General features: G+C 38.2%; 1 long non-coding RNA gene across 7 annotated transcripts in view; it reads left to right on the plus strand.

Annotated features, from left to right (window-relative positions):
* LOC110474669 (uncharacterized) overlaps window positions 1–27,258 on the plus strand; it is a 409,027-nt gene that overhangs the window by 313,185 nt on the left and 68,584 nt on the right. The window lies entirely within an intron of this gene.

The following is a 27,258-nucleotide window of genomic DNA, read 5'->3' on the forward strand; positions in this document are numbered from 1 at the left end:
TGAAAAAAGAATGTGAAGTTAATGCTAAAATGTAAAATTGGGATGTTCTAAACATTTAGCCATGTGGTTTATCTAATTTATGCTTCTTAGTGGTGATCATTGACCACCAATCTGTAGAGCAAGCACCAAAGTCAGTATTGCATTCAGTCACATACTGCTCACATTAGTCAAGGTCTTGATATTGTCTAAAAAGAATAACACAATCACCACGCATATAAATAAATAAAGGCATCTTGATATCGATTCACCATACAAATAAATCTGCAACCCAGACTTCTAAATGGTTGTAGGTGGTGTCTGTCATGATGCCAGCCAAAGTGTTGTTTGTGTTAGCCTGGGTGGTGTATACTTTGAATTTCATTTGAATCAGTGAAACTCAAAGATTTGAGGAAACTGAAGTAGTTCCAGGCAACCCTTGCTGTCCTCCCTCTCATCTGCAAGGTCATTTGCCCAGCTTCTTGGAAGACTTGTGATGGGAGATGTTGGCTGCTCAGAGCCTGAGCAGCTCCTCAGATTGTTTCAAGGCCCTCAGAGCTTTCCTGTTCGCATTGCTAAGGGACACTAAGAGGACAGCCTTGGGTTAAGAGTTGCCTTGAAAACAATATCCTTGTTGGTCTATGTTGTGGCAGTTGTTCCTGACAGAAAGAAGGGCATATTTAAAAATTATGAACTACTCCAAAACATCCTTTTTCCTTCCAGCAGCTTGTTTTCCCAATGAGAGTATGCATTCACAGAGAGGTTCCGAATAACACAAATGAAGAAAACAACAGTTACAAGAATGACTTTCAACACTTAAAAATTGCTTTCTGAACCTGTTTGAGATAGTCAGCTGAAAGGGTAGTCTTCTTTCATAACTCCTTTATAATAATGCACAGCTGGGTGAAAATTCATTTCAAACAATACTTACTTTTGTCTTTCTTTATTTACCATCATTATCATTACTTTTTACTTTGGTTAGCAGATGTTTCTTTAGTGCTCTGACATTCTCTATAATTTGCATATTTTTTAATTTAACTGGCAGAAAAGTCAACTTACTGTACAATATGCACTTTGTATTTAGCACTTATAGGTATGTGGCATATGTAACAGGAAAAGATCTTCTGATATCCCCAATACATTTTTAATGCACAAATTTGACATACTTTTTAAAATTCATGTATTTGGGCTTTTCTTTGTATCATGAAAAATTGTCTGATTCTTTAGAGCAAGAATCATTTTGTGTCTACAGTATAAACTCATAACATCCAGGATATGGCTGTGATGAACAAATCAGTAATTAATTGGGCATTCATTCCAGTGACCTGTCAGCATTCAAATGCTTTAATTAGATGGAGAAATGGAGGCAAGTAATGAGGGCCAAAACTGCATCCTTTTGAATATAGTGGCAAAACATCCACTTGCTGCAATAAGATTTAGTCCTAAATGCATGACAGCACACTATAGAAGATGTCGTCTCCACCAACTGTGGTTCAAGTGTATAATACTGATAATGTCACCAGCATTGTATCTTTCGTTAAGGAAACAATAATGCTCTTAGGAAGCTTTTTGTCTGCTCATGCATACAAAACAGGCAATTTTCATGAAGTATTAATTGAAAATTATCTAGTATAAATGAGGGTCCCAAAAAGAAAAATCTACTTTATACTGTATCGGATGTCTATTTCATTATTAGTAGTCATTGCTTTGCTTATATGGCACAGCTGAAAGGAAACTCCATATCCTGTGTCAAGGAATCATGCTTTAAACATGCAAGTATATCGAGACATGGAGGGTTTTTTCTATTCCCAAGCTTTTTCATAAGCATTCATGCATATGTAACCACATACATATACATCTAAATGTACACCAGAAATGTATTTCTACCTAAGGTTTTCTCTATATATTGCCCAGTTTCAGTTTTCACACACAGATAAACATTACCACACTAGATTAAAATGCTGATGATATATTTTGTTTCCTTTGTCTTCTAAAGGTACTGGCTGTAGCTCAACACCTGTTTATTGCCACCTAGATGGCATTATCTTTACATTTGAAGTGCAGGTTTGAACTATTTATTACAAAAAACATAGACTAGTTTTAAAAATTGACTTAACATTTGACATTTTTTTCAAATTAAATGTATTTTATTTCAAAGGGTGCTTTTAGTTTCACTATCTTTTTTCAACAACCCTTCTAATTTACAAAATACATAATGAAGTCCATGGCAAAATGCAGTGCATACAGGTACCCCAGCTACCTTTGAATGAGGAACATACATTCATCCCAGAGAACCATAGGCCTCTAAGAGTCTATCTCCACTTTTGTCTCCTCATGGCTGATAGAAACCACCTTCTTGTTTTGCAGCCTATTAATACAATATATTCATGACTCTTATCCAATTTTCTTCTTGTGCATATAATGCCCTCTTCCTTGTTGCTTAAGTACAATTTTTGCTTCATGGATTTAAGCATATATTGAACTCTATTTAGAAAACAAAAACATTCTCCAGTAACCTTCACCTTATAAGATTAAGCCACTGCAGATCTCTTGTCAAAAGCATGGTTTCTGTTCCTCTGAATATCCACGTTCTTCTTTGTTGAGGATAATTGAATCAAACTGTATGGAATTCTTAGATAAAGTCTCAAATGTACAGAAGTACTAATACTTTTTGAACACTCCTGAAACTACCTCATGTGGTACATTTGGGGATTTGCTTTGTACTTTTCACAGCCAAGTCAATCTAAAGTGCATAGGTTTTCTGTGATCCACTGATATATCCTGTGTATTTCCATCTCCTGACATTTCAAAATGATGAATTGTCAGTCTATAACAGATTCTTGTTATTAGTCCTCAAGTACATGACTTGGCAACTTGTACAATTATGCCTCATCCCTTCTTTTCTAGTTCACTCATCTATTCCAATATTATATTCTGATCCCTCTTTAAATTACTGTTTCCACCGCTTTATCACTGGCTGTTTTCATTCTTTTTCAAATGACTGACACAAGCCCTCAGCCCCTCCCCACAGACATCTTGTGCTTTTCCTCATAACCGTCTCACTGAAGTAGATCTCGTTCACCCAGACTTTTTGTCCAGAAGAAATGTCACAAGCTGTCTTAAAGACATGGTCAAGTAAGCTTTATAACAACTTCTAAACATCTGAATCTTCAAAAATTTTCAATTTCAGAGTAGCATTTCAAGTATATAAACATTAAATTCCTAAAAAGAAGAACTTTAGCAAATCCCTTGATTCATATCTTTCTATTTATAGGATCATTACTAAGACTCCCCCCTCCCATATCCTTCCTTGGATCTCAATAAGGTCTTTGGGGTTTTGGGGTTTTTTCAGATTCTTCCTACAAGTGCCTCATATAGCTTTTATAACTTTGATGAGGATCACTTTGGGTGCCATGGTCAGTTTTGGGAAGTCTTTATTTTTTCCATTTCTAAGAGCCACCATCTGGGACCAGAACAGCTTCCCACCCTTGCTGAGGGCTGAGGTCTCACCACTAGCACCGTTAAGTAAGAAAGAGCTCTTCTCACTATGGCAACTTTAAAAGTTCTAGCCAATATGAAGAAGACGTCAGTATCTGACATGTATAAAATTCTGGGGCAATAAAGGACAATAGTCAATATGGTCACCTGAGCCAAGCCTTAGATCAGACTGGGGAATCTTGCCCCAGCTGTAGGACACCACCATCACCCTTGAGTACACTTTGTTTCAAAATATGCACCTGAAATTATTTTGTTTGACTTTGAAACTGAATCTCTGCTGAATTCATCAAATACCTACTTAGCATCAGCCCTCTTGCCCAAGTAACCCCACCAGAGTCCAGTTTCATAGCTGCTTATTCAGCTCAGCTGATCTATTACCTTATCTGCTCAGAAATTGCCTAAAACACTAGAACCACTAGTTTTTGAGCTCAGATAGCTATTTACCCTAGCAATTTGACGTTTGATTTTGATTTGTTTTCCATTGAATGCCTCCAAATACTCCTTGAGAGAGCAGGGAAAGTTGCACAGGCTCTTAGTATCTCTATGTCTAACATACACCAAGCTATCACACCATCTCTCAGTTTTGTGACAGCTGGGAGATTTCCTCTTGTCATCTAGCCCTCTTTGGCAGATTTAGACACAAGATTTTTGTTACTAAAGTGGCAATCATGAGGCTTTAACTCAATGGGCTGGTTTCCAAGATTCCATATATCATTACATGCCATCTTTTGACAGGGTTTGCCACAATGTCTACATCAGCCCCAGCAAAAAAGGTTTTCCTTTCTGTAATTCCACAAGATACCAGTGATAGTCTGAAAGTCTTCATTTGAAATGATGAACTATTTTACTCCACTATGAGTGCACAACACATTCTGCATTGCAACCCTGTACAAATTACAGTATCCACAACAACCTTTCCTTCAATCCCTAGAAAGTGACCAGCCAGTTCCTTTTATCAAGATGTACACAGAAATCATTGTGCTTCTTTGTGCTTGGTTTGGCTTTGTGCCAAAATCAGGAATCACCAAGATAACGCCATATTTGTGCTGAGGGTTTTTTTTTTTTATGCTGCAAATTCTGCCCTCAGGTGACCCCAGTGAGAGCTGAATCAGAATCATCTCTTCACCAGCCACTCCTTTGACCTATGCAGATCATTGACTGACCTCAGCACCTCTCTTTTAGGACTTGTATCAACTATGTCTGGTCTCCAAAAATTATGACCTCAGTTGAGTCATCAATCAATAAAATAGCATTTCTTGATTGTCCACCTAGTATATCTGGCAGTATGTGAGCAATACACTGATAAATGCAGTGATCATTGTAGGTATAATCTCCAGGCACCTGCTTTAATAGTATCTCAAAGACTGTGTTTAGACATTGAAGAGTTTTATTGATCATATGGACCATCAGGGTCTGTTCCTTTAGATATTTGATACACGTACATGTATCGTGTTTGTCAGTATCATGACTGTGCAATAAACAAGTGTTTTCTTTACATGCCAAAATTATGTTTTTATAACACAAATTTTCATTCCCTAGTCTGTCCTACATTCATTCAATGTTTTACATTTCCCCCTCATTATTTAATGTTTTACACCCAAAGGGTCTGAGGGACTTATTATTGAGCACAAATTACACTGGATGTAAAAATGTCTGCTATTTCTTCTTCAGAAATACAAATTTCATACTAAGTTACAAAATAATCACAATAATATTTATATAATTTATTATCCTTTTTTGTGCCTCTTATCTGAGCATCTAAGTATTACAATGGCTTTCCAAAAGAGGAAGTTTTTCCCAAAAGATGAAGAACCTACAAGAGAAGTTTTCTGTATTGGGAGACTATCAGTGAATCAAAGTACATGATTTTTTGAAGCATCACCATCACAACTGTGTTTCTTTTTACCTCTAGCAGTGTTTGCCTGAGATTCCTCTCTCTGCTGCCACGTGTCAATCCAGCTGGTAAAGAGCAAAGTTTTTGCTGACTCAATAGTAAAGCCAGCTCATTATTTTACTTAGATATATAGAGATATACTTAGATATAGAGATATACTTCCTTAGATATATAGAGAAATAAAGAGAAATCATGACAGAGTGATAAGGTTTGGGTAAGTGTGTCCTGAGGGAACAAGGCACAAAGAAAACCAAATCCAAGGAAAAGTTTCAGGTTGTGGTTTCAGAGAAAATTCTTTCATTATGACCTTTGTAAGGTCCTAATGAAATAATGAAACCTAAGTAAGATTAACTAATTAAGAAACCCACTTGCCTTCAGTCAAACATGCATGAATATTTGTGAATATTATTTTTAATAGCTCCTTCATGAATGTACACCCATAATTCTTAGACAATATGTCTGCAGCCAGCTATTGTGAACATGTTAATTAGAAAGCCTGTTCCAGCAGAGTTTCTGAGATGAGCAGCAAAGTGGATGAGTACTGCTCATCCACTTCACCCCCACAGTTGGCACTTATTCAGCAGAAATCACACTGAGAAGAGAGACCAGGTAGATTTGGAGACTCAGAGCCACAATATAAAACTATAAATCCTGTTACATAGAGAGCTTAAGCACCACACTGGCATTCAGTGACAAACAGTGGTCTCAGATCTTGGATTTTATGGTAGCCTGGAGTATCAATAGTAGTTTGTTTCATAACATTGCAAAGAACTTATTTGGCCATAGCACATACAAATACACCAAAGTGTAAGCAGAGAGCTAATTTGTCCTCTACCGTCTAAGAAGGCAGAGAGGCAGCCTGGCACAGAATGTACAACTGTGAATTAACTTTCCTTAACTCAAAGTAATAATTTTTTTGAAAGATAAAATTTGGTGTTAATAAATTATCTGCTTCAGCACAATTGCTTTACTAAGTGACTTCTTAGTTATTAACAACACTGCTAAAACTTTCCTGAGGTGAGCAGTTCCATGTTGAGTGGGTTGATATAAATGAAATAAAACCCTGTAAAAGTTTGAATAGCTAAATATTGTCTTGTGAAAATATTGGGAATAAAGTGCTTGTGTATATGATTACAGGTGGTACAGCTGTACTGAATACACTGCAGTTACTGTATTGTGCTTTGGGATAGGAGTGGTTCTTTCTAAGGAAAGAAATGTGTAAATATTACTTTAAGTAAGACAGTTGTTCATAGTAAGGTAGGATATGAGCTTACTGGATTGTGATTTTCCATTGAAATTTCTCTTCAGGCTCTATGGAAGGCAGAGTAAGACATTTTTGATAGTGTCCCATTGATTTGAGACAGCTATTGTACTAAAAGTCTTCATATTTAGCTCACTGTTTATGACTTTATAGAACTATAAATAAAGCTCTATTTCAGACTACAAGTAATGTAATAAGAAGAGTAAAGAAGAAGCAGGGAAGTCTCCTCCAATTTCCAAGAAATAATGCCACACTGCAAAGCTCTGTAGTTTATCATAAAAAGGTAATGTTTCCAAAATAAAAAGTCCAAACTGACCTAAAAGTATTGAAAAGGACTGGAGAAATAAGTACAGTCCACTCACAGACTGAAAATTTTTGTTACTGTTTTATATTCCTTGGTTGAAAAATATAAGTTTTTCAGAGTGGTATTCTGAGCAGAGCCTGCAGCTTGTTTTAAAAAAAGATAGGCAGAGAAAGTTGATTGCTTGCAACATTACATTCATAATGTGGGGAGAGGCTTCTTTCTTCTGCTTTTTATTTCCCTTGGAACCTGGAGGGTGAGAGGGCATTGGTTATGTGAGGTATCACTAAAGTCATGTTGTTTGGAAATGGGGCTGCATTTCTCCCAATCTACTGTTGAGAAAAAAATAAATGATGGATATATATTGTGTCTGTGATTTAAGGTTTTCCTTCTCCACTGCTTTTGACATCTGACCTCAGACACCCTTTCCAGCACTTTTCTTCACTATCTCAATATGATTTTCACCTTCTTTCTGAATCCTTTCTACAGCCTGAGGAAGAACCCAGCAGAAACCATTTTCAGGATTGTCATTCTAAACTCTGCACCTTCTTGGTCATCCATTTTTAAAAATAACTATTCTCATGAAAAATACAGAACTGCTTAAACATAATAGCATTTCTGTCCACTAATGTTCACTCTTTCACCCTCAATTAATTCTTGCATTGTTGTTCTCCTTAAAATTCAGTTAAATGAACATTCTCTTTTAAAAGTTTTTGAAAACCTAAATCATTCATATATTTAGAAAACTATCTGTTATCTGAATGAGGCATAAGTTCCCCCTGAATTATTCAAAATTTAAGAAAGTTTAAAAAATCACATCAGGTATCAATTATTATGTTTTACACTAGTGTACACATTTCTTACACCTGTCAATATGGCATATATAGCAGGTAAAGTCAGAACTCCCTGTAAAAAATGGGAGCTCTCCTCCCTCTTACCAAAAAAACTGCACTAGTAGACACGTCTTTTTCATTTGGTTTTTGGTTATTTTTTTTAATTTGTCTGAAAAAAAAAAATCACATAGTTGGAAAGTTTTATCCTCAGTAATACTGGGTCTAACATTTTTCCATCAGCATTGCTAAGGCAGTTTTCTGGTTCCAGTTAGAAATGGTTGATCAACACACATACAGTCCATCATTATCTTTGTCATGAGAAACGCAAAGAATGCTTAAGAGTGTGAAACAATATTTTCATTATATAATACAATATCTTCATATAGATATTTGAAATACAGTAAAATGAAAAGTGTATGTTCCTCTTGCACATTCCCCCTCTCCTCATCAGCATGGCAACACCAGGTTCATGAGAACAGCAGTTTAGGCTACAGCTGCTCAGGCTCAGAATAATATCCCAACCAAGCCTCACAAAGAGCTTCTAGTGAAAACATTCTCTTCCACAACTTTCACAAGCTGGATTGGATTTTTCCTCACTGAGACATTCTGAGAGGGATTTATAGTGTTTTGGCATTTTTTAAAGAATCTGAGTTTCAAGAAGTGTTCTGAAAGGTAAAGAAAGTCTTACTTCCACTTCTGTAAGGGAATCAGAAGTTACACAATGGTAGTGTGAGAAGAACCTCAACTTTTGCAGTGTATTTTTCATTTTATTTAGAACGTGAAAACTCTGAGTAATAAGGACATTTTTGCCTGAAGCGATCTAAAATTATTAGTGAATTTCAAACATGGAATTTTTTTCTTAAAAATTAAGGCAATATCTCTTTGTGTTATTTTTTTGCCATTTTATCTTGGTTTAGTTTGTTTATTTCAGATGGATTTCATTTGGCTAGGGGTGTTTATTTGATTTATTTTGATTTTCTCCCAATTGTGCAGGGAAAGATTTTACTTGGACAGTGATTGGTTACTTTTTTTTTTTTCATGCCATAAAAATATTTTTCCTTATGGTCATTTTCAGAAAAACACAAAAAATGCATCTTCAGATTCTGATTTACTATTGCCCCTATGACTTACCTGGGCACGTTTCCATGCATATTCAGAAAGGAGGAAACCCTTATTTCTGGGTTCCTACTACATCCCGATTAATACAGCAACTCCTTTACACAACAACAGTAAAAAAAGATCTTTTCTTTTGTTGAACTAAATGCTGGTTTTACATAAAATAGACTATAATTCAGAGTCTGTAATGTCTACTGAAAGGTTAGGCTCGTTACCATCCAAATAGGCTGAGCTAATAAAAATTATATTTGTTACAATCCAAATAGATTAACCAACCTTAAGGGCTTAGCTATGTATCACATTTTTCAATTTTCTTATAATTAAATTAACATAAAACAGACTTGACGAATAAATGACTGTATCAGAAACAGTTAAGCTCTATTTAACCAAAATAACTATTCTATTTACATGTACAGCAACCTGTGTCTATTTTGGGAGCTATAAGAAGCCTATCTAGTTAGCAAATCCTTGGGCACTCACAGTCTGCCACAGACTGTTAAGTATTGGTCCCAGACTATCAGTGAACTTCATGTATCCTAAAGGATAGATTTTGTGCTTTAGCTTCTGCACTCCCTGTTGGTTGCCTCCTATCAGATACCTCGTCCCTGTCACAACTAAGCAATGGCCTTGAAAGTATTCATATGCAGAGTTTACCTTTATCCACTAACTAGCCCTTTTGACTAAACTGTTTCAGTAGGATTGCTTACAGAATCACAGAATCATTTTGATTAGAAAAGACTTTTGAGATCATCAAGTCCAATCACTAACCTGGCACTGAGAAGTCCACCACTAAACCATGTTCCCAACCACTAAACATATGCCACATCTGCACATCTTTTAAATACCCCCAGAGATGGTGACCTAGCTACTTTTCCAGGTGACCTGTTCCAATGCCTGACAATCCTTTCAGAGAAGAAATATTTCCTAATACCCAGTCTAAACCTTCTCTGGTGAAAGCTGCAGTCATTTACTCTCATCCTATCAATTGTCACTTGACAGAGGAGTCTGACCCCCACCTGGCTACACCCTCCTTTCAGGCAACTGTAGAGAGCAACAAGGTCTCCCCTTGAGCCTTCCTCTTACAGGCTAAATAACCCCAGTGAAGAGGAGTTTTATGAAAACAAGAATATGTGCTAAGTCTTTTTACTTCACCACATTTTCCCCGTCCGTACATATATCTGCTGTACACATATCTAAGCTGAAATAAGGTCTCAGGTAGCATGTCCTGGATGATAGCAAGGAACCCCTTAATAGTTTAAGCAGTTCACTAATGAAGGCTGCATAGTTTACTCAGCAGCTCTGACCTTCCTAAAACACTGTATCTGTCCATAAACTATGTCTCTAAGCATTAGCTTTTTCACCTTCTTTTCCCTCTCTTCCATTCCACTGCAAATTTTGAAATCATAATGGTCAGAACCTTAATTTTCACCATGTTTCCAACTTAGTTCTAAAAAGAAAGAATGAGATGCAAATAACACTCCAGTTTATAATCTCCTCTTGCCCCTTTGGATGAGAGACCACAAGTATAACCTTAGTGGTTAAAAAGAGCACAAATATGAGCTTGTGGGTCAATATAGTAATTTTCTCTCTTGTTCCACGTGGCAGGGTGTTTGGATGCATGGCTGGGGAAGGTTTTCCTTGAGGAGTGTTGTTGGAAAGACTTTCACAAAAGTTTTGTTTCCTTTTCTGCTGTGGATATTAAAAACTTTAAAAACTTGGCATGACCTAGCATCAAAGAAAAAAATTACAGAGATCATGCGAGGTTTCTGCTACATAGGGTGTATTGGATGTGGTCAAGAGCTTTTTGTGTCGCACTGTCACACACCAAGGGAAATAAATGAAATTGATGTGTAACCTGGTTTTGTGAAATCCCTGAAACTCTATCTGTTATGCTGTAATATGTGTGTGGTTTGGCAAATGGTAAAGAGAATAGTTTCCACTTTCCATAAAGCCATGCAAAATCCACTTAAGTTTCTTAGGGCTTTGTACTATAATTAACCATTCTGAGAGTGCTATTGTCTGAGGACTATGCCTTTAAGCCCCTTCTCCTCCCTGTAGGAACTCACTCAAAGCAGAGGAGTGAAAATGGAGTTGAGATCAGCAAGCTGGATACTTACATACTTCTTTTGCTACCATTTTTCTGGTGCCTTAATTTTAGGAACAATGGGCTGCCTATTGCAGAAACGATCAGTATTGCACCTCAGGTATTCTCCCTAAATTACAACTGTGCTGCCTGGATCTAAGCTATAAATATCAATGTATATTGCAGAAGTTTGCTTTAAAAAGAAAGAAAAAGATAAATGGATACTATTTTTAAATGCAGCCCTAGAATCAGGTGGCTTCATGCTGTTTTGATAAGGAGCTGAGTGGCACTGGCTGAGAAGGAGGTCGAAGCAGCAGCAGCATAACCTCTGCTCACTGCAGCCAGCCAGATAATCAGGAACTTGTGCTCCAGCGGGTGGGAGGGGAACAAGGTGATGATTATTGTTTTACCTTAGGCTTCCTCTGGGGAATTAACTGAGCTTTTGAATTTCAGTTCTCCAGAGTGTAGTTTTCATAGATTTCCCTTGTGCAGTCCCATTATAGCCTTTTGACATGGCTTCTGCAGTGGCCAATAGCAAGGAAAAGGGACAGAGGTGTTCAGAGGGAAAGGCGATGGGATGACCCTAACAAAACTCACTGCTCTGCAAGCCATGGATCAGTCTGGAGCAGAGATGAGACTTGTTCCTGTGAGAAGCATTGATAGCACCTTTCCTAAGGTTTCCTAAGCTAAGATTTGAAGATGTGTTTTTCATCCTCTTTTTCTTTTTATTATATATGAGCTGATGTGTGCCACTGAGGGAGTTAGTTTTGGATTGTTTTTAAACCATAGAAGATTCAGAGCAACTTGCAGCTTAGGACACTGCAAGGGACATTTCAGTATGGACCATTTGGATGTCTTGTAGCATTCATTTTTGTTTGTCAACGTGGGATTTAGAAGGCATGGGAAAGGAAAAAAAAATATTTTAGAAAAGGAATGATGCGAGACTGTGAAGCAATATATAATTTGTTATTCTGCATACTGAAAGACATTGCAAATAGTTAACTCTTTAGGACCTATTACACACTGCTTCCTTTACATGCTACCCATCACATCTTTCTAAATATGCCAGGTTCTCTACCTTTCCCTTTGGTGGCTCCCAACAGTATCTGGGTTAAAAACAGAACAGTAGAGTATACACAAACTCAGAGTTGCTCCATAGCTGTGCTTTGACTTCTGAGATATTCAGTTTCCTCTTCCTCAGCTTTATGTATTAAAGCTTATTTTTAACTAACGCTGTGATCCTAAGCTTCTTCACAGCCTCAACTAAGCCGTGTGATTCATGTTTCAAATCCTAATATTTTAGCCTCAAAAGCAGGATGAAATACTGTCATTTGAGTTTTTTAATGACTATGGACTAGTACATGCTTTTTCAGCCTTTCCTCAAAGGCTCCAAATTAGAATAAAACTAATTTCCACAGCATATGTAAGCCAATAAAAAGAGTATAGCAGGAGGAGGATATGGAGCTGGAAGAGAATAGCATGGTACTGGGATTTGAGCTGAGTTTGTAGTGTATAATGATAAATTATGTACAAATATTATTGCTATTATTATGTAGTAGTATTATTCTGCGCCAGCACGCTTTGCTGGTATGTCAGTCCTGAATGCAAAATTCTTCTGGTTTTCCTCCCCTTTGCAGTCTGAATAATGGGGCTTATTTTGTGCAAGTTTTGCCCCAGGGTTTCCCTTCTCTGACTGGCAGATGAATATATGGTTATAGCCTTCCGCTCTGAGCCTGTGGAGCCACCCAGCTTCTCTGCTGTGATGCTTTCTGTAGCATAATACTCATGTGGAGCTTTACAACAGAGAAGACAAGTGGCCATGGAAGCTTAGCTGGTAATCCAAAGACCCTTGAAACCAAAGGGCATTCTCCCTTTGGCCTCAGTGTGCTGCCAATGGGCTGCTAAATTCTATTCTGGGACATAGACCAGAAAAAAAACTCAGTTAGAAATTTAAGGGAGTAAATGGGTTAGAGAACCTGAAATAAAAGGAAAAAAAAGGAAAGCAGGAATAAGATTACATTTAATAATAATGGTCCTTGGGGAATAAACTGCAGTAAGCACTGAACAGCAAGAGAGAGGAGATGATCCTGCAGTGAGGATCTGTGAAAGGGATGGAGACCAACACAACATCATCGCCATAAAGGAATGCAGATGAGATCTTTTCTGCATAAACCTAGAGGCAGAAAAATGAAAAGTATTCCAGACTTCCTGAGGTAAATTGGAGATTCAGTCTGAGGCAGCCCTTCCTGTGGATTTCTCTTTCTGTTCTTGTCTTTTTGGCAAAAATAAGGACTTGCCTAATTACCTACCTCAGCATGGGCAGAGTTCAAGAGAGTGGTCTTGTTGTTTGGTCTCTTATCTCCAAGAGCCTGAATAATCAAAATTTTTATGATGCAGCAGGCAAAGAACAAGAAGCTACAGTGTTGTGTAGCTATTTTTTCATGGACTGTCCCAAGAAAACAAATACCACAGCCAAAAGAGTGGTAAAGAGCTGCTGTAGTCATTTGACTCATCCTTTTTATAAACAACCCTAGAAAAACAGAATATCTCTCTTCAGAAATGACATCTAAAGCACATATATAGCCCCAGACATTTGATTTGCAAAGGATATTCCTCCACAGTTTGAGCAGCAAACACACACTTGGAGAACACAGGCAGCTCCTCGAGCTCTCCAGTGCCATTCCTCTGATGTAACTGTACTCTGCAAACCCACCACACCACACGTGGCATGTTTCTAGGGTGGCTTTAAGCAAAATCTGAGTATTTCCTGACTGAGTTGGTCATCAGGTTTCAGTAACCACGAATTAAATCATGAGCACTTTTATACAGACACATTAAGGGCACAGTTGCCCTTTTTTTGGCAGTATTGCATGCCTTCTTAACATCTAAATATCTTTCTTTGCCATGTTATAAATAGATGGAAGTGATGGTTAATGAAGGATGGAAATATCTAGATTGATTTTTTTTTTCCAATTGCATGAAAACATAAGGATATCTTGGTTACAAGAAAAGAAAAAGTCATGTGAATTATTTACCATGAGAAATACAAAGCGTAACACTGAATAAAAATAATAAGTGCTATTCAAATGCAATAGAAGCCAGTGGAAGGCGGGTACTTGCATTTAAAAACTTATTGTATTCATGGCTTCCTTTATTTTGGTGGTAGTAGAATGTAAAGAACAAAATAAATTAGAACCAAAAATGGAAAAGATGGGATTAATATACAGTATGCTGTGAATGATTTGTTTCTTTTCCCACAATGCCCCTCTCCAGCTTATCTGAACACTTAGCTATGTTTATTTCCATAAAGAATGCATTTTATTATGAAGGAAGCTAGCATGTGCTTTTTAAAATAAGGCAAAAATTTTATTAGAATTCAAAAGAAAAGTAAACAGAGATGATTTGGGAAGCTTTATTCATTTATTTGGGCAAACACTGCTAAAAACATTTAGGTGCACTGCATGTTTAAAAAGTAATAAATAGCTATTGTGCTTACTTCATAAACTTGTCAGAGTGTCTTCATTTTATTTTCCTGAACAAACTGAATTTCTGTACTGCTCATCCACAGCCAGTTAATAAATACATCACCCTAAAAAGTGCTGTGGTATTAAATTTACAGCAGATAAAATATGGATGAAGTTGCTGTGCTTCAGGTACGTCAACTGTGATTTAATATCTCTGACTACCCTTATGAGGAGTAAAAGATTACTCGGCTGCTCCAACAGCAAGATACTGACCTTTGCTCCCAAGTAACAGCCACTCAGCAAATAGTACCAAATGAAGAAGTAGAATAACATATAGATTTGCCATAAGAAAAAATTGATCTATACCCATATATCAAATCTGCTGATCAGAGCTCTGCAGAAAAAGCACCTCATAATCTTTAGCATGGAATTGCAAAAACTTTTGGTGAAAAGTATGGGGTTTATTTTAAAGTGAAAGATTTCTCAGAACAAAAGTTTTCTATATCTGTATGTGGGGTGTATGGAGAGTGGTCACAAATGTCTCCAGGTATACATATGCCACCTTGACACATCTTCAAGTACAGAAGAATCAACAGATCTATTAGATCACCAACTAGTGATCTAGCAATCAGTCTTACCCCCATTTTCCTTTTTTCTGTGAATTATTTGAAAGAATGGAGAAAAACATAAAATTGTCTCTGTAAATGAAGGTGAAATTCCTCTGGGAAAACTGATAAAAGTCTGATTTAATTTGTATCTTTTTAAAAGTTATATCTAAAGGTGATAAAAATCCCATGAAGAAATGTTTGTTAACAAAGAAAATAAATTCTTGTGATTTACATTTTGCCTTTAAAAAAAGATGGGTGAGTGAAAGGGTGCTGCTCTGCACTTCAAAGCAAACGCAAATGAAAAATTTTCAACAACAAAGCCAAAATATGAAACAGACAAATCACTCTGCTGTGTACTTTTTAACCTATGGTGGCACATGCTAGCAAAGAAACTGCTCTATATATAATAAGGATTGAAAAGGTAATCTTTAAACGTGAAAACAAAGTAAGAACACTTCCTTAATTTGTGCTGATTAGCCCTACTTAAGGAGGTAGAATTTGATTTACAATGGTAAAATCAGTAAATTTATTATGGGTATAAGACTTGCACTGTTGAAATTTTCTCAAGCCATTTAAAATTAAAAAAAATCTTCATTCTGTAACACCCATAATTTTTGCATGATCTAATAATATTTGTGCTTTATAGTCTGACAGGCACATATTATAACTTGATATCATAAGCAATTCCTGAATCCAATGTTTTTGCTTCCACACAAATGAAAGCCTTGTTCAGCTCCCAGTTCTGTTCAAGCTATTGTTTTTAATAGGCAGGAATTTTTTTTTCCTGAAGAGCTGATTTGATTAACATGTCCAAGAAAAATAACATAATGTTCATCTCAAATACCTGCTGTGGTTTTATTGCAAATGATAAACCATGATGCCTAAAGATTATCGATGTTTTTTTGTGAAAGTTGGATTTATTTCCAACTGAGACTTAGAAAATAATGTGATTTAAAAATGTGGAAGTGGTGACATTTGTTTTGCTTTCTGTTAAAGAACACCTTTTGCTATTAAGATGCAGTGGCTTGGTCAAAGAGGAATGTGCATCCTGCCCATCCTGGCCCAGATGTTACTCATTCAAACAGACGTCAGCCCATAAACCTTTCTAAGCAAGTGCTTTCTCCACTCTGACTGCACAAGGGATTTGGCTGGGCAAGATGACATTTTCTTGAGTGACAGATGTTCATGCTGCAGCAGTACCATGGACACTCATAATGTCCTTGCAGAGCAGCTGCTCCTTGAGGATTTTATACAGTTTTCTTTGTCCTTGCAACAATAAAGAAAAAGATATTTTGCTCTTTAAACTTGGGCAGTTAAAAATATGCACAGGAATGAGAACCAAGACTTACTAGCAGGATTTATAGTCTCAGAAGCAGAAGATGTGCAGATACTGTGAACCTTCTAAAGGCATATTGCTTCAAACACCATAGAACACCATTTTATTGGGCATTCCTGTCTTGCCTGAACTGGTAGCAGAAAGCAGGCACAGGAGGGATCTCAGGAGATGGAAATAAAGAAGGATAATAGGCACTTAATCTGAGAGGCTCAATTTTTTGCAGAATAAGTGGGTGGTTCCTAAAATTTATGGACTTTTTCTAAATTTGATTTTTCTGTATTTGAATTAACAAGAAAGAAGAGACCAAATTTTTAATATGTATTTTTATCATAATAGAAATAATAGGCAGCAACATCTGATGTCAATGCATATTATTCAAAACATTAGGAATTATCACTGAACAGTCTATTACAGAATGGATTTCAAATTAAATTCAGAATAAAGAACTTTGAGGAAACTGCACTCTAAAATGGAGGTGAGCAGGATCAAAAGGCATTTCTTAACATTGCATTTATGTTTCTGACCAACAGAGTAGTATTTCCCTGGTACAACCAAAGCAGAGTCAGTGACATCATGTCGCAGCCCATTACAGCAGTCCCGAGCTCAAATGGCTGTCATGCAATATGGCATGCCACAAATATTCATATAATTCACATTAATATCTTTCTCATTGCTACTTGGGTGTCACTTCACATAGTTAATACCCAGCTTCAATCCTTGCCTATAATCAGCAGTTAAGACCCAGCCTGTGGAGTTTGTACACTGATCAGAAGTTCTGACATGAGTAGAGGGTGGCATTTCACCTTGAAATCCTATTTAAGAATACGAAAATAGGGGGTCTAGTGTTGAGAAAGCTGCGCCATCTTGATGCCACAAACAAGACTTTTTTTTTTGTTGGACTACCATGATGAAATTGGCCCAGTCAAATTTGCATCCTCTCTCAAGGACATCCAGATAAGATGAAAAAATCCCTGTTCTCTAAGGATCCTATGGAAGAAGAAAACACACTGAAAAAAAATTTAAAACACCTAAATCTAGCACAAATGTTATCTGTTTGCCTAGGCAGGGCAAATTTAGGAGATATGACTTGCCATCTAGACCCTGCTTTTTATCATGTCCAATCAGACTGAAGAGACGCTGGTCAGGAAACATAAGGTATTTATTGTTTTGCTGGTGCCTGCAGCAAGCCTGCCCTGTGGCTAAGAAATAGGGTTCGGTTTTCAAAACTATTAGTTGTGTGAATAACTGTAGGGTTTTTTTAAGGCAAAAGTTGATCTAAAATATAAGGATGTTACTCTCAGAGATCAGCATTTGATGTCTCTTAAAATTGCTAGAGGGTATTCCAGCAAACACTCTTTGAATGGGACAGCCCAAGCCCAAAAGGCTTTATTAGAATTCAGTAATTAAATAGATCAAGTTTAAATTGTTTCAAATCTGCAGTTTTATTAGTTCTCTCCTGAAGTAACAGTGAACCTGATATTGAAAATACAGCATCAACACAGTTCTGGGGTTCTTCTTGCAGGCAGAAGGCAGAAGATGGAGAGTTAAAGGCAGGAGAAAGATCATTTGGGCCTAGATTTTGTTCCTTCAAGAATTGCAAAAGAAACAAAGAAAATACAGTGATTAGAAACCTGGAAATCAGATCAGGGGCACACTAACACTGGGAGATGCACTACCAGACAATATGGGTTGGTTGGACCGAGGGAAAGTGAAAAAAACCTTTTGGGAGATTGTAAACAGGATCTAAGGACTCAGACTTGCAGCAGGGGCTTTATTAGCAGAAAGCTTGCAGCACACTTGCCAGGTCCAGGAGACCTGGCTGCAGCACTGAGGATGTACACACTCCTAATAAGCAGAGAGGGAGCCTGTAAAGAAAAGCTCCTGGTTTGCCTTGTGCCTAGACTGGTGCTCGGTGTGCTCTTCTCAGCCTAAAGCCGGTTCCCCACGTAAGGACATCGCAGCAGCATGACCTCAGAAGGCTGAAGATTTAACCCAGATTTTATTCAGTGAGCATTGTTTGACAGCACAGCCTCGCCTGTGGCGGCGGCTGAGAACCGAGCCCTGCTCCTGCAGCCAGCCCCGAAGGATTGATTCTGCAGGCTGCTGAGCACACATGGGAACCCTTCAGCCCACCTGAGTTCAGTGGGGGCTGCGAGCACTCAGATCCTTGCAGAAGTGATTGGCAGATGCTGGATGGCATCCTCAGAGAATAAATGCTGCTGGATGTTCCTTCCCCTCCTTATTAGAAGTAAATTATACCAGCAGCTGTCCAAGATTTTTTTACTCTGACCTGTCCCATTCTTAATCAATTGCTGATATGTGTGTGTGCAAGAGGTGAAAAAAGCATATTTGTTCCTTTTCTTTTGAATATGGAGCCAAGAGAAAAATTTGAAGTGGGGGAAGGAGGGGAAAGAGAAGAAAGAGGACAGATTCACCAAGACTCTTGCAAATAAAATCCACTGATTTACATGGCTTTTTGCTAAATCAAAATATCTAGTTAGATCTAGAGTAAGAATTTATTCACAGAAATGCTCACAAAAAGCAAAGCAAATCTTACCATGAATAAATATTCATGGGACTATTTGCTCTGGGAGAACTCCCCTGGCTATTCTAAAAGCCTTTTTTTTTCCCCCTGTAGTGTGGCTGGAAAGGCTAGAATTAAGTAGTTTCAAGAAGTGAAAAAGGAACATGAAGTAGTAGTCAGAGAGAAGTGTATTTGCTATTAGCACAGCCAGGAACAGTGAAGCTCTTCATCAGGCAGATGACCACTCCACCTTACAACTGGTTTGCCAGTCATGAAGCCCAGAACTGATGGTCCTGGGAAACAGGGTACAAATGTCTTACATGGCACAAAACAGACTGAAAGCTGAGAGATTATATGTTGCCTGTCCCAATGAAAGCATTCCCTGGCCAGGACGGGGGAGATGGACATTTACAAAGTCACCATTTAGCTGATGCTGGACTCAATAGGGGGAAACCTCCACAGGCTTTTTAAATCATTTGGGACAGTTATTCCAACACGGACCAAAACAGACATCTTCCTTGCCGTGTCGTAGCTGCAATTATAGAGGCCCCTCTTTTTTCCTTTATCTGGTTAATTCAAAGATTTTCACTTGTACAATGTCATGTCTCCAAAAGTGCCATGATCTTGCTTGTAACTTGGAGTTATGGGTATTGAAGCCTTTTGAGTGGAAGAGATAAATGATCCAGTAGAGTTATTACTGCTCCCACTGCCACACTTTTGCAGGAGCTCAGCCCTGAGCCTCTCTGGAGAGAAGGAAAAGAGAAGAAATGGAGAAATTAGTTGTGAACAGCCATTGGAGGCACCTCCAGATTACCTGACACTCCTTGACACACAGCTGCTCCCTAAGCCTGGCGGGGCTCTGCCCAGCACCTTAAATACAGCCCACCACTGGTTTCACCACCTAGCACAGTGTCTGGAAAGATGATGCCAGTCCCATTCAGCCACCCCAGCTACAGGCAGGGAAACCCCACGGTGCTGCTGATACCTTCAGCCCTGGTAGTAAAACCTTTCTGCATCTTCTGTGAGGACACTGACCACCTTGCTTCACAGACTAGAGGAGCACACTGAATGCCTGTTGGTGCATCAAAGTATGAGAGTTGCAGTTTGGAACTCTTGGAAAAAAAAATCCTTTTTTAACCCGACAGATTCCAATCTACTTTGCTTTTATACACAGCATTTTATATATCAGTAAAAATGCACATTATTTTTAGGTTGATTCTTAAAATGTAACTTTATTGAGAATTGAGATAATTTTGTGGTCAAATATTCAAAACATAGAAACAAACAAGAAAAGAAACATCCAAGACCAGAAATCTTGACAGTGTTGACCATATGCCTGAAAAGCTAGCAGCATCCAATATACAGTGGACATTTCATCCTTTCAGTATACAGTTCCAGTAAAAACAACAAAACTGAGAACCAGTGCTTACTTGACTTTGCTAATACTTTTATTTATTTATTTTCTCTCCATTTTTTCACCCTTGATGTATCTCCTAAGACCTCAAGCAGGATGCATAGTGCTTCATATTCCAAGTACTGAGGCCTATCTATCAAAAGCTGACTGGAGTGGGTGGTGAAATACAGTAGGAGGTGGCTAGCTACACAGTTGTACTATTAAATTACTGTCTGTCCAAGGAGAGTAATCTCTTGTTTCAGCAGCAGGTACTACTACCAGAGACTGTAAAAACCTCAAGCACTCTGAAATAGGCTGTCATATGGAGCACCATAAATTACATCAGTCAAATATTCCATCATTCATTCTCTCCACAGTCTTACAGTGGGATGAATAGTCTGCTCAAGGGAGGAAAACAACCAACTTTCTGATTCCTTTTCTATTTATTTTCTGGGAGAGCTTCAGGGACCATCTTCCTATGAGAAATTTTAATTAACCATAAAATATAATTTTCCATCTGCATAGCTGCAGGTTTCAGGGACCACACAGCCTGCTCCCCAAAATACAACAAAGGTGTGGAATATTCTTTTCCTCAAACTGCAGCTATTGTTATCTACCCTATTATTAAGAAGTTTAAGAAACACAGCATCAGTGACTTCCTTTTCATCTTTGTGGAGTGGAACATTTGACAGTAAGTTAAAATCCTAAATAAAATATGAAAGCTGCCAGCACATGCCAAAAGTCTCTCGGAGAGCATATATGAAAAGTTGCTCCTAAGACGCAAATGCCACTAATACCATATGAAAATTGCAAAAAGGTATATGAAAGTCACTAATGTGACATGAAAGAACAAAAGTCTTCAAATTATGTGAAAGTTGCTGTTATGATACATTTCTCTTACTGTTCTAGTTATTTTCTATCCTCTTATTAGCAACTTCCATTTCAAACTAATCTTCGATAAAAGTCTTATCATATTAACAATTTTCTTTAAGTATCATAAAATTGTATTTTCCATTGCACTGAGTGAAGTGTGACCTCATTAGCAGACTCTTGTACTGTTGTATGTTTTTTTTCCTCCCTTTCCTTTGGAAAATATCTCCATTCCTGCAGCCACACTCTCTGCTCACTTAGTCTTTATAAAGAAAGGTATATGCTGACTATGCCTCCCACAAAAATTTAGGAGCAGGGTAAAAGTAGGGTTTTGGAATGAAGATTTCCTATATCTGTACTTCTCAGTCCACATGGCTATCTGTAGAGCTGTTTAAAGGTAGCCATCTCTAGGGAGAGCTATGATTTTTAGGAAACCCTATGCGAATGAGGGGCTGAGCCCATAGGAACATGCCACGTATGTTTGAGTTCTCTTCCTAGGAGAGAGCTCTTGTGCAGGGTTTAAATCCATATTTGAGTAGAGGGGGTATATTTTTAATCCTGTACAGACAATATTCAGAAAATCCCTACTTCTGCAATCAGTGATGTGTGTCCTTGTGGACTCCTTGAATAAGAGTGAGACCTCATGAATGCATAAGAGTGGGGCAGCATGAAGCTGAGTTTGGGGTTATTAGTACTTCAAGGCTATTTCTCTACAGACCAGAGCCTGTGAAAAGTGTCAAATCTGAAATTATCTAGAACACAGATGTGTTTATGGGTCCACTGATTTTGAATATGTTTTCATGAGCCAGGAATTTTTTTCTTTTCTTTTCAAAATATTCTGTGAAGGTGATGAAATGCATTGCATTGCTAGCTCAAGCTGCTGAAGTCCTGTATTTTTCCCATGTAACTCATGCAAGCAACACACCAGGTCAAGCATGCTATGAGTGTGTCAGGATGCTAATAGGAGATGAAAACATAAAGAGATGACAAACATTTGTAGTGCAGATTTCCTGGCTCCATGTGTAGGCCAGATCCAACCTCTGCAAACTGTGAGGGGGTGTCTGCATTCCCCCACAGTGCAGTACTCAGTTTGTATGAAGATCTTGAGAAAAAGGTGCCTTCCACAAGTGAAGTGGCTGTTGAATATCATGTGGCAAATTTGTGTCCCAAGTTGCAGCAAAAGTCACTGTGTGACAATAAACATGACATCCTTTTAACAGTTTCTCCTTATATTTGATTTTAATACGGGGAAACTACAATTAACACCAAAAATAGATTAGTCACTACTGACTGTTCCTAAGCAAGAACCTATCATTTTCCCCCACCAAACCCTTCTCCTTCAATTATTGGTCAGAAGATAATGCAGTTAGTGCATTTAATAAAATTTGAATATACTACTCTGGTGTGTTGTCCCTGGCCAGATGCCAGGTACACACTAAAGCCATTCTTTCACACCCCTCTTCAGGGAAGAAGAAATACTAAAAAGGCTCATGTGTCAAAATAAGGACAAGGAGAAATCCCTCACCAGTCACCGTCAAGGGCAAAATGGACTAATCTCAGGGGAATTAGTTTAATTTATTAATTAACAAATCAAAGTAAGATAATTAAAAATAAACCAAATCTCATAAACACTGTCCCCTTACCCCTCCCTTCTCCCCAGGCTCACCTTTACCCACCATGTTCTCTTTCTCTTCCCCCAGTGGCACAGGGGGACAGGAAATAGGAGCTGCTGTCAGTTCATCACATATGGGCTCTGCTGCTCCTTCTTCTGAGGAGGAAGGACTTCTCACGCTCTTCTCCTGCTCCGCTGTGGGGTCCCTCCCAGAGAAGGCAATTTTCCATAAACTTCTCTAATGTCAGTCCTTCCCAGAGGCTGCAGTTCATCATGAACATCTCCAGCATGGGTCCCTCTCCACAGGGTGCGGTCCTTCAGGAACAAATTGCTGCAGTGTGGGTCCTCCACAAGAGACAAGGTCCTGCCAGCAAAACTGCTGCAGTGTGGGCTCCTCTCTCCATGGGGCCACAGGTCCCACTTGGAGCCTGCTCCAACGTGGGCTTCCCATGGAGTCAAAGCTTCCTTTAGGCATCCCCTGCGCTGGAACTGGGGTCCTCCACAGGCTGCAGATGGGGATATTCACTCCACCATGGACTTCCACGGGCTGCATGCCTGACCCACCACGGTCTCCCCACCACAGGCTGCAGGGGAAACTCTGCTCTGGAGCACCTTGTCCCCTCCTTCACTAAATTTGGTGTAGGCAGGGCTGTTCTCATGTATTCTTCTCTGAATGCTCTTGCACAGTAACTTTTCCCCTCCCCTTAAATGCAGAGGCACCACCAGCGTCTCTGATGGGCTCAGCCTTGGCCAGGAGCAGGTTGGTCTTGGAGCCAGCTGGCATTGGCTCCATCAAATACAGGGGAACCTTCTGGCAGCTTCTCACAGAAGCCCTATAGCTACCCCTATAGTCCTGCCAGTACCAAAACCTGGCCAGGCAAACCTAATAGAACGGCTAAGACATGAAGTTATTATAATTTTATTTGGGGGAAAATAAAGAAAAAGAAAAAAAAAAAAAGAAACAACTTTGAAGCTAGTAATCAAAAGATTAGAGAAAGGATATCTTTTAATTAATTTCAAACCCTGGATTGAGTATTAAATAGAAACATGAAAGAAAGATTTTGAATTGGAAGGGCTGGTAACTGAAGAGTCTTCACTCTCTTGAGGATTACCATTTAATTTTAAACATTGATTTAAAATAAATGATGGTATGGTCCCCAAGGAAAGATGTATTTCAGTTGTAAACATAAGAGTGATGTATAATAAATGAAATATATAACACTCTCCTTGAGGAGTTTTTTTACTTTATTGTGCAATCATGCTATGGGAATAATTTATGCTTTTTAACTTGAATCTCAGACAAAAGATATCAGGTGTCTTTCTGTAATCAGCTTTTCCTTTATTTATTTGCCTGTATTTACATATTTGAAAATTTGTCTGTGATGTCAGTTCTTCTTTCAACAACTCTGAAGGCACGTGATAGATGGGGAAGGTTTACTCTAGATTATCATCTGAATGACATGGGTCTCACAATAGTCCTGACCAAGTATCTCATTTTACAGAAAGCCTTCTAGTTCCTCACCTCACAGTCAGTTTCCTCACTTATCTCATCATAATCAATGCAGGCTTTCTCATTCATGACTGTGTTTGTCAGCTCTTGACTCTGTTGCAGTCCTCCCACTTTTGAATTTCTTGTTCCTAAGTATTAAGATATATTGTACCCTAGTTCTAGGAGAAGCAGCTTTTCCGCTTCATTTGTTTTGTGTCCTGTCAGCATCTAGGTGAACACAATAATTAATTATGAATAGCTGCATCAGTATGCTTCTAAGGATTCTTTTTCTAAGTATTCCTATTCCTCTTTTTTTTTTTTTTTAATTTACAGAAAATAAAAGTGAGACTGGCAATTTTACTGGACAAAAGTTTGCTTTATGTAATTTTCCTCTTAGGGTATACATGTGTTCTTTCAACTCTGCTCTTGAGACCTGTTTCTAAGGCTTCAGGGTTTTCATTACTCCAGCTGAAAGACAAAGCCTTGTTCAGTATTTATCTGTCCAGACAAGACTGATCTTCTAAATCTTGCTTTTCCTGAGACTTTCTTTGCTCCAAGTGTAAAAATAGAAGCATTTCCTGATGTGAGTGAAGCACTGCTCAGGAGGCACTATGAAAACCAGAACAGCTACTCCTGAATAGATCCTGATGGTTCCCACATTCTATGTGAGACCTAGATAGTGAAGCTAATGAATGCACATTCAGATGGATGAGGTCATCCAACAATACCTGCTTCCTCTGCCCTCTTCTGTAAAAATTCAATATTGGCTTTTTTCAGAAGAAAACTACTATTTTTTTTTTTCTTATTGTTTGGATAATACTGAATCTTGTTGTCCTTATAGTGGGTTTTGGACCAAAAGTATTTTGTAACTGCAGTTTATTTGACTCAGTGCAATGGAAGGTGAATGAAGAGAGAGAAGGAGGAGAATATTTCCTAATTAATTACAATATTATTAAAGTAATTATAGTTGTGACATATTACTCGAGGATTAGTCATCTCACCATGGAAATTCTTTTGCACACAAAGCTACATGTGGAGAGTTGCTTTCTTTGAGCTTATTCTACACACTGGGATTTTGAATATTTGGCAATTTTGGTTATATGGAGTTATCAGTAGAGCTAATAATGGGAACAAAATGGAAACTTTCATTCTATTTTCCTCACTTAGACCACTAGATAGCATAATAAAATGTATTGTGTGAAATATTAACACCATTGGAGCAATAATATTTTCACTGAATATGTGGCTGGAATTAGAAGTGCAAGGAACACACGTCGCAGACCCTTAATATTTCCCTGTCTAAAGACTGATGCACTCATGGAAGTAAATCTTACTTCATCATGGTGCAAACTGGGAATTGTTCTCTTTTCCAGCTTTAGTTCTAGTAATCTGAGAAGACAATTATATTTTTTTACATTCTTCTCCTGAGTCAAGTTTCAAATGTGCATAAATGCCATTCAAAGATCTTTGAATGTGTGTTTGAACAAGCCAGCTTCTTGGATTGGTTATGAGGCCAATCAATTACTCAAGGATCCTGTGTGGACCTGAGATTTTATCTTAGTGAAAAGATCTCCACCTCTAACTCCTGCTGTAACAGCTGGATGAGGTATTGCTGACCAGTTTATCAGTCCTAGACTCAGCCTCAATGAGAGAACATCCGCCATTCTTCTTTTCCAAAGTTTAACCGAAACCTCTAAATATTGGTCCAGCAGAGAAACCTTGCCCCTCAGAGAGACAGTGCCATCTGTCTTCCCCTGGACCCTCTACCCAAGAGCTGGCTGTGATCTCAGGCACTACTGGCTCTCAGAGAAGTGTGAGGTGTCTGTCAGTGAGCTCACCCAGGGCAGATGAAGAAAGTGGGCTCACTTGTATTTGCCAAATGCACTGCTTTTTGAACGTTAAAAAGACAGTGAATTTGTACTTGAAATTCCAATCAAGGAGGATACATAGAGGTAGGAAACTCTCTTCCATGCTGAACAGAATGAGTTTCCAGCCCAGCACCACTGAAAACCTGAATGAAACAAGTGGCCCAGAGCTCCTGTGAGATGCGCTGATTCAGCATGTCTTCTGTGGCCCGGTCTCCAGCCCTTGTCTCCTGGACATTTTCTCCCGGGACACTTCCAGGAGAGGGCAGCAATGGATCTGCTGGCTACTTTTCCCCTGAGGTGAAGCACCCCTGCCAGCCCTGCCCCCCTTCCCCTGTTGCACACACCTTTCTCCATTGGGTGCCAGTGAGCGTAGCAAGTCCCTGGCTTTGCCTCAGGGGTTACTGAAACCATTTGGACTTTTCCTTAGTAGTTAATAATTATGGGAAAGTTCTTTCCAAAGGTAGTTAGGTTTACTGCTCGATGGCTTCTGTTTTAAGACAAGCACTCTGATACTAAATATGCATTATAACTCATGGACACCTGAGTTTCACAGCGATACTGCATGCACCTCTTCTTTTTACACTCTGATCCCTACAGGGATGCTCACTTGTAAAGGATGAGTACCAATGGTCAACAATTACATTACCCAAAAGATCTTTTCTTCTGTATTAGAGAAAAACTTTAACAAAGTTGAATAAACAGCAAAGGAGTCCTTTTTTTCCCCTAAAACCTTTATTTTCTTGTTCTTTTATTTCAGAAAGTATTTCCCTTACTATTGTTGTGACAGGGTTTCTCTAGTCTGAAATGTATGTAGCAAACTACAGATAGGAACATTTTTAAAGGGAAGCATTAATTACTGTTAGCTTATTTTAAGTAAAACACTACGAAAGTTATTTCAGACAAATTGCATTCGTATGATAGAAGGAGACCTTAGATGTTCACAACAGTATTACAAATAAGTTAGTACATCTAAAAAGCTAGAATTCTAGGCCTTACTTTGAGTCAGACAAAAATTATCTGACACTTCTATTTTAAAATTTGAGTAAAATCTGATAGTCCTTTAAAAATATTTCCACAGAGAAACTTAAATATCTTCTATCTGCTTATTGTGCATAAGATAGTCCAAAATATT

The sequence above is a fragment of the Lonchura striata genome, chromosome 1 (genome assembly GCF_050655825.1).
Source record: "Lonchura striata isolate lonStrDom1 chromosome 1, ASM5065582v1, whole genome shotgun sequence".
In the NCBI taxonomy this organism is placed as follows: Eukaryota; Metazoa; Chordata; class Aves; order Passeriformes; family Estrildidae; genus Lonchura; species Lonchura striata.